This window comes from Portunus trituberculatus, chromosome 48 (assembly GCF_017591435.1).
Source record: "Portunus trituberculatus isolate SZX2019 chromosome 48, ASM1759143v1, whole genome shotgun sequence".
In the NCBI taxonomy this organism is placed as follows: Eukaryota; Metazoa; Arthropoda; class Malacostraca; order Decapoda; family Portunidae; genus Portunus; species Portunus trituberculatus.
The window spans coordinates 3,863,425-3,870,924 of NC_059302.1; the positions used below are offsets into that span (position 1 = coordinate 3,863,425).

The window sequence follows — 7,500 nt, forward strand, 5'->3', positions numbered from 1 at the left end:
ACACACACACACACACACACACACACACACACACACACACACACACACACACACACACACACACACACACACACACATTTCAGACTCGTGTCACCTCGCACGCCCTTAATGAAGAAAAGATACAAGATAATTGCACGTGGAAATTACATCCAAGCAATCGAGAACAGAAAAGTGGTTGCACAGAGAGAGAGAGAGAGAGAGAGAGAGAGAGAGAGAGAGAGAGAGAGAGAGAGATGTGTGTGTGTGTGTGTGTGTGTGTGTGTGTGTGTGTGTGTGTGTGTGTGTGTGTGTGTGTGTGTGTGTGTGTGTGTGTTTCACTGTTTGATCTGCTGCAGTCTCTGACGAGACAGCCAGACGTTATCCTACGGAACGAGCTCAGAGCTCATTATTTCCGATCTTCGGATAGGCCTGAGACCAGGCACACACCACACACCGGGACAACAAGGTCACAACTCCTCGATTTACATCCCGTACCTACTCACTGCTAGGTGAACAGGGGCTACACGTGAAAGGAGACACCCAAATATCTCCACCCTGCCGGGGAATCGAACCCCGGTCCTCTGGCTTGTGAAGCCAGCGCTCTAACCACTGAGCTACCGTGTGTGTGTGTGTGTGTGTGTGTGTGTGTGTGTGTGTGTGTGTGTGTGTGTGTGTGTGTGTGTGTGTGTGTGTGTGTGTGTGTGTGTGTGTGTGCAAACGCGCTTACCAGAACGCTTAAGTATTATAATCTTCCATTTACTCTTATAACAATACCAAAAGCAAATATGTTCACTAATTTCAAGTCACACAAATTTCTAATAAACACACGGTACATATTTATCTTCTTGTTTAATTTTTGTAAGTTTTATTTCTGTTAACCTTGTAAACTCCCTCACCCATAATTGTTCACCTCTTCCTTTTATTTTTCCTCTTTGTCTAGTTCCTTTCTTACCTGCATTCCTAAGTCTCTCACCAGCTTTACTTCAGACACCTCAAAGCTTTGTTTGCACTTGATGTAAAGGCCTTTCCATGAGTTCAGACGAGGGAGGTGAGAGACTACACTCACAAAACATGTCATCAAATATCTAATAGTGTTTTTTATGCTTGCAGTTTAATGTTTCATGAGTAAAACAGCCAAGACTTGTTAAAATAATACAACTTCTGCCATCATCAGTGAAGGGGATTGACACTAAACATGAAATCATGCAGGCGGCTTCCTTAGACTGCTACACAATAAGGTCACGAACCCGGAAGGAGTCAGGTGTAACTCACGCATGCCTGAGATCAAGAGATTCACATTCGTTTCATCCCCTGCATCACGATCCTCTAATCTTTTTATATACTGCTGAGCATGCTGTAGCTCTGTATATACCGTATGCAAAAGAAGAAACCCTCAAGACTGTTACCTTCCCCTCAGCACAGTCCAAACAGTCGATCGTCCTACAAATCTACACTGTATTTTCAAACATTTCCGTGCTATACCTCCACTAATTTCAAAATGGCTGCTGTTGATGCTGTTAATGTTTTAAGGATTTTTTTTACTCTAGTGACAGATTAACCTGATTTCTACATTATGAACAGAAAAGGCACTAATGAGAACACGACTAATCATCTCTGTGACCTTACAAAATAGTCATGGTGAAAGAGCTAAGCGTTTCTGATTACGATATCCCTCTTGTTTCACTGCGTGTAAATTATGTCTCGGAAAACCTACACTGCTGAACTACTGAGCTTTTTCTTTTTAGTCCTCATACTCTCTACCACCACCACCACCACCACCACCACCACCACCACCACTACCACCACCACCACTACCATCATTATCATCGTGTTTCATCTTAATAAAAATAATATTCTAAAGAGGATAGACTGTCAATCCTCTAACTTACCTTTTTTCTCTTTTTTCTTCGTCTATCATGACCATTACATTACCACCACCACCACCACCACTGCCATCATCATCATCATCTTGTTTCATCTTCACAAAATTAGTACTCCAGAGAGGCTAGACTGTTAAAACCTCTAACCTGTCTTCTTTCTCGTTACCAGCACCACCACCACCACCACACCACCACCACCACCACCACCATCACCACTATTATCATCATCATATCCTTCTTCCTCGTCGTCGTCATTCTTCAGGTAACAACACCTTCCTTTCTTCCCTGCAGTAACAACGCAGAATAGAATCATGGTAGACTTTACTATATAAGATCTACCATTTACTCCTCCAATACCATCTCAACAAGGTCTCAGAAGGTCACATCTTACTAACAAGGTTTCTTTTTTCCTCTCTTGGTTTCCTTTTTCTCCCTCGTTCCCTCCAGCAAGATTTCGTACCGGGTGTTCCCTCCTCGTCCCTCTCCCTTTGTGTCCCGAGCAGGTGCAGTGTCCTAGAGGCATCATACAGTTCCCCCTGTCCACAAAGAGACGGTAAGAAGAAAGTAAAGCTACTCCTCCTTAAAGCTACGTTTCTTAGAAGTAAGTTGTTTAGTCCTTCATTAATAACTTTGGTGTCCTCTTCCTCTTCTCTCTATGCTTTAATTTTGTCAGTTTTTTTTTTCTCTTCTTTTTTTCTTGTTTCTCCTTTTCTGTCGGAGTTTGATGTTCTCTTCTTCTCTCTATGCTTATTTTTTGTCAGTTTTTTTTTTCTCTCTTCTTTTTTTTTTTCTTGTTTCACCTTTTCTTTCTAAGTTTATATAATAGTTAAAAAAATATATCGTTTTCTAAGACAACTTTGAATTTTCTCTTTTTCTGTATGCCTACCATTTCTCATCTTTTTGTGTTTTTTTTTCTATTTTCTCTTCTTTCTATTTGATATCACTAAAAATATCATAGTTTTCTTTTTCTAAACCCACTTTAAATCTACTCTTTCGTATATTTTCTGCCATCTCTCTCTCTCTCTCTCTCTCTCTCTCATATTCCATAATTTACTTTTATCCCTCATTTCGTCTACACTTTATAATCTAGACACTCTCCTACTCCTGTACTCTATAACTTATTACTTCTCTGCAAACCCTTTACATTTTTCCTCCACCCTTTCACTCTCCCTGCCTTGCCTATCGTCGCTCTCCCCTCTCCCCTATCGCTCTATCCTCACACCTTATCATAAGTTCCAAATTTGCTACGCGTATACAAAGTTTGTCGCCTCTGCAAAGTTCCAACTACCGCACTTTTATGAAGTTCTATTTCAATTAAAACTTTACTTAGCATATTTTCTTTTTTTTTTTAATACGTTTTATTTTTATTTTTTCATTTTAATCATTTATTTATTCATTTTAGTTTCGTTCTTAGTCTATGTGGAGTACAGCGTGTGATCTAGAATGGTTGGTTGGTTGAAGGGTTGATGGGCTGATTGTTTGATTGATTGATTGACTGGTTGACTGACTGACTGACTGACTGACTGACTGACTGACTGACTGACTGACTGATTGACTGACTGACGGACTGATTGAGGGGCAGAATAAAACTTAATGATAATCTGTCTATTTATCTATTTATTTGTATATCAGACCGATAATCCCACACGGAGCGGCCCAGGCAAACGCAAACACACACAAACACACACACACACACACACACACACACACACACACACACACACACACACACACACACACACACACACACACAGATATCACTCACATTCCTTGCCGAAGTGAGAAAGGAAAAGGGAACAGCATTGAAAGGACTTGTTGCTTGAGGCAGCGTCCTGACGGTAGCGCAAACATCTGTTGTGAACACTATTTTCACCATTAATGTATGTTTGCACCAGTATTGAGACAGCTGTTCGAAGGCACGGCTTTGTAATGGCACGAGCATGTTTACAGCACCGATGATGCCCACACTGCCTCAACTACGGTGCTGCAAATATATTCTCAACCAATGTTGCCAATATCATCTGGTCACATAATTTCATAACACGTTAGACACTTTTTATTTTATGCAAGAGGGAAACTAGAAAAAAAAGGCCCACTTAAAATGCAAGTTCCCTAATAGATTCGTAGAGAATTAGCCGAAAGACAGGGACAAATGTCTTGAAATCTCCCTCTTAAAAGAAGTCAGGTCGTAGGGAAGATGGAAATACAGAAGCAGGCAGGGAGTTCCAGCTTGTTCGGTAATACGATACAGCGCTACACGTGTGGACACCCTAACACTGTATGCCTTCTTTTTCTTCTTTTTTCTCAGAACCATCTATTTTTAACGGGACCGACCGAGTGAAAAGTACGAAAATATATGAAAAATAAAGAAAGACAACCAGCAGCAAACAAACACCGCAGGAAAGGCAATACTCCCGAGAGATTTGCTTATTTAGGCATAGCATTTTTAAAACTCTATCAATTCAAGGCAGAAAAACCTGACCGTGAGAGCAAAAAAAGAAAAAGCAACAAACGTAGCACACACGGCAGGGAAAAAACAATAGATGGTCAATACTTCAGAGGGGAATGAGTGGCCTGGTGTCGGGCGGCGGCGATGCTTGCGGTGATCTGGCGGTGCGTCCCCTTAGAGTTAGATTAGGTTAGGTTAGGTTAGGTTAGGTTAGGTAAGGTAAGGTAAGGTAAGGTAAGGTAAGGTAAGGTAAGGTAAGGTAAGGTAAGGCAAGGCAAAGCAAGGTAAGATAAGGTAAGATAAGGAAAGGTTAGATTATTGTAGGTTTGGTAAGCGTACATTAGGTTAGATTAAAATGAAATTGAAAGGTTAGGTTAGGTAAGGTTAGGTTGGATTACGTTAAGGTCAGGTAGGCTAGGTAATGGTGAGACTAGTTTAGGTTAGGTTTCCATAAGGTTAGGTATGGTTAGGTTTGATATGGCTTGGTGAGGTACAGAAGAGTGGCGAGCGGCGGTAAAGAAGGAAATCAGCAAGCGGTAAATCCAGTTAAGCGAGCGGTAAGTGTGTGTGTGTGTGTGTGTGTGTGTGTGTGTGTGTGTGTGTGTGTGTGTGTGTGTGTGTGTGTGTGTGTGTGTGTGTGTGTGTGTGTGTTAGGGGTAGGAGTAGTGTTGCCCCACGATGCTTCTCTTTCTTCATAAATCTCTTTAATAAGGACGCTTCGCTGCAGATTAATCCATTATACGTCCCCGCTGCACAGGGGTTAAGACAGGTACTCGATGCGTGGCTTGAGGTGACTACACACCTGCACTTTCTTCATGTACACTCACAGGTAAGAAAACAAAGACTCCTCACGTGCATCACTATAAGATTCACCGGTGCCTTAAAGCTGAACACATGTACCTTCGCCACAAGTAGCGATGTCACGGTTCAGGTAATAACGTGTTTATAGATCGAACAAAAATTAATACGTGAATAAATTAACTGCTTTGTGTCAAGAGGTTCGCAAAATCCATAAAGAACTGAGAGACATGATAAGTGGAGGTGATTGTGACGTTTTATCTTTTAGTTAGTATATTTCTAATTGACTTTATTATATTCATGTATATATCAACTTAAACCTTCTTTCTTTGTACAGCGATACGTATATTGTGAATAAGGCAATCTGTTCTATTTTATCTTTCATTGTATTTTTGCCACATAAAAAAATCCTATACTCATAACACAAGAATGAAGGCCCAGCGAATCCCATGATGTAGACACGAACATGTCTCCAGTGCGCCAATACAGTTATCTTGCCTGATCACGCATACTTTAACTTTGAAGTCCGGCGGGGATGTGCAGGAGGAGGAGTCAATGTGTCACAAAGCAGCTTCAAGGACTGTCAATTACCAGGACATGAGAAGAGAACTATTTACAAACCGAAAGAGAGAGAGAGAGAGAGAGAGAGAGAGAGAGAGAGAGAGAGAGAGAGAGAGAGAGAGAGAGAGAGAGAGAGAGAGAGAGAGAGAGAGAGAGAGAGAGAGAGAGAGAGAGAGAGAGAGAGAGAGAGAGAAACAATCTTGGCCCTTCCATCGCGCACTTCCTTACCGTGAATCACACCAAACATTAGCACAGCTTTCTACATCAGGAGATTCAGCTCAACTGCAAGAAAACTACGGGCAGAAAATCGGGAGATCCACAGAAAATGCGAGCCGTGTGGCAACCCTGGCCGGGAGCAACAGTGCTTCGTCGGACGTGGTTGGGAGAGGACGTGTGCGTGTCGTATCCCGCTGCCCTCCTCGCCTACTGCTGGTCTGTGGAGTTCGTCACCGAGACCACACGCCAGTGACCCCGCCCATCTGCATCGCCCACCTCCCCGCCCCTATCTCGGTGAGTAGACCAACTGTACACTTACCGGCGGAACGTGAAAAGTTTGTTGGTAAAGTTACATTGATATTGTGTGTGTGTGTGTGTGTGTGTGTGTGTGTGTGTGTGTGTGTGTGTGTGTGTTGTAGTACCAGTTTTAAATATATTTCCATCAAGTTCCCTTCAGTCTGACGAGAAAAAAAATAGAAAACGAAAACGTACGTGTATAATATCTTACATCACGAAACTGCAAAAATTTAAACGTACTATTTCCTGAGGGAAAAACTCACACACACACACACACACACACACACACACACACACACACACACACACACACACGTATCTACCCTAAGCCAGCCAGCCAGCCAGCCTGCCTGCCTGCCTGCCTGCCTGCCTACATACATCATTTCCTGCGTAAACTACCAGAGTAATATGAGCGGTGGCTGAAGAGACGGGCGGGGCGGGGAAGGAATCATGTTATTGGAGGCTGAGAATTTATTTGATGCCTTCACCCACACTAACTTTTGGCTTGGAGTAGCATGGAGTGATGGAGGAGGAGGAGGAGGAGGAGGAGGAGGAGGAGGAGGAGGAGGAGGAGGAGAAATAAAAGCAAATGAAAGCAAGGAAGGTAAGACGAGGGATGAGGACAAGAAAGATGAAGTAGAGAACGAGGAAAAGGAGGAGGAGGATGAAGACGACAAGAAATGAAGGAGAAAGAGCAAGATGACGAGAGAAGGATAAGAAAATACAATAGACAGAAGATTAACTAGCTGGTGTTGGAGTGTGGACAGCCATGGTGGTGGTGGCGGTGGTGACATACTGTTTGTGATGATGGTTGTGACAATGATGGAGACGGCAATAGTGGTAGCTGTCGCAGTAATAGTGGTGGCAGTGGTGATGGTGGTGGTGGTAGTGGTTGTTATGGCAGTAGTAATGGCTGCGACAGTGGCAGTGTTAGTACAGGAATGGTATGTGCTGATCTAAAAAAAATACAAAGATGGAAACAAAATTACTACATCTGCCGTGCAATTAAAAACAGCCAACAAACAAATGACGGTACAAATCAACGAGTTGGTGAGGGAAAAAACAAGCAAGCAAACAAACAAACGCATGAAGCAAAAAAAAGAAGGATGAAAAAAATGCCTTAAACATAGATAGATGGATGGATAGATAGATAAATAGATAGATAAATAGATAGAAAAAATGCCTTAAATATACCTTCGTTAATACTATAGCAAAGAGATAGATAGATAGATAGATAGATAGAAAAAATGCCTTCTTTAACACTACAGCAAAGAGATAGATAGATAGATAGATAGACAGATAGAGAAACAAAGATACACT

At 42.1% G+C, this 7,500-nt stretch overlaps 1 protein-coding gene across 1 annotated transcript in view; it reads left to right on the top strand.

The window, feature by feature from the left end:
* The first annotated feature begins 6,033 nt into the window (after positions 1-6,033).
* LOC123498942 (locomotion-related protein Hikaru genki-like) overlaps positions 6,034-7,500 on the top strand; it is a 170,306-nt gene continuing 168,839 nt past the window's right edge. Inside the window, exon 1 of the mRNA XM_045246518.1 lies at positions 6,034-6,177. The gene's annotated coding sequence lies outside the window, so the exon portion shown is untranslated. The remainder of the gene's footprint in view (positions 6,178-7,500) is intronic.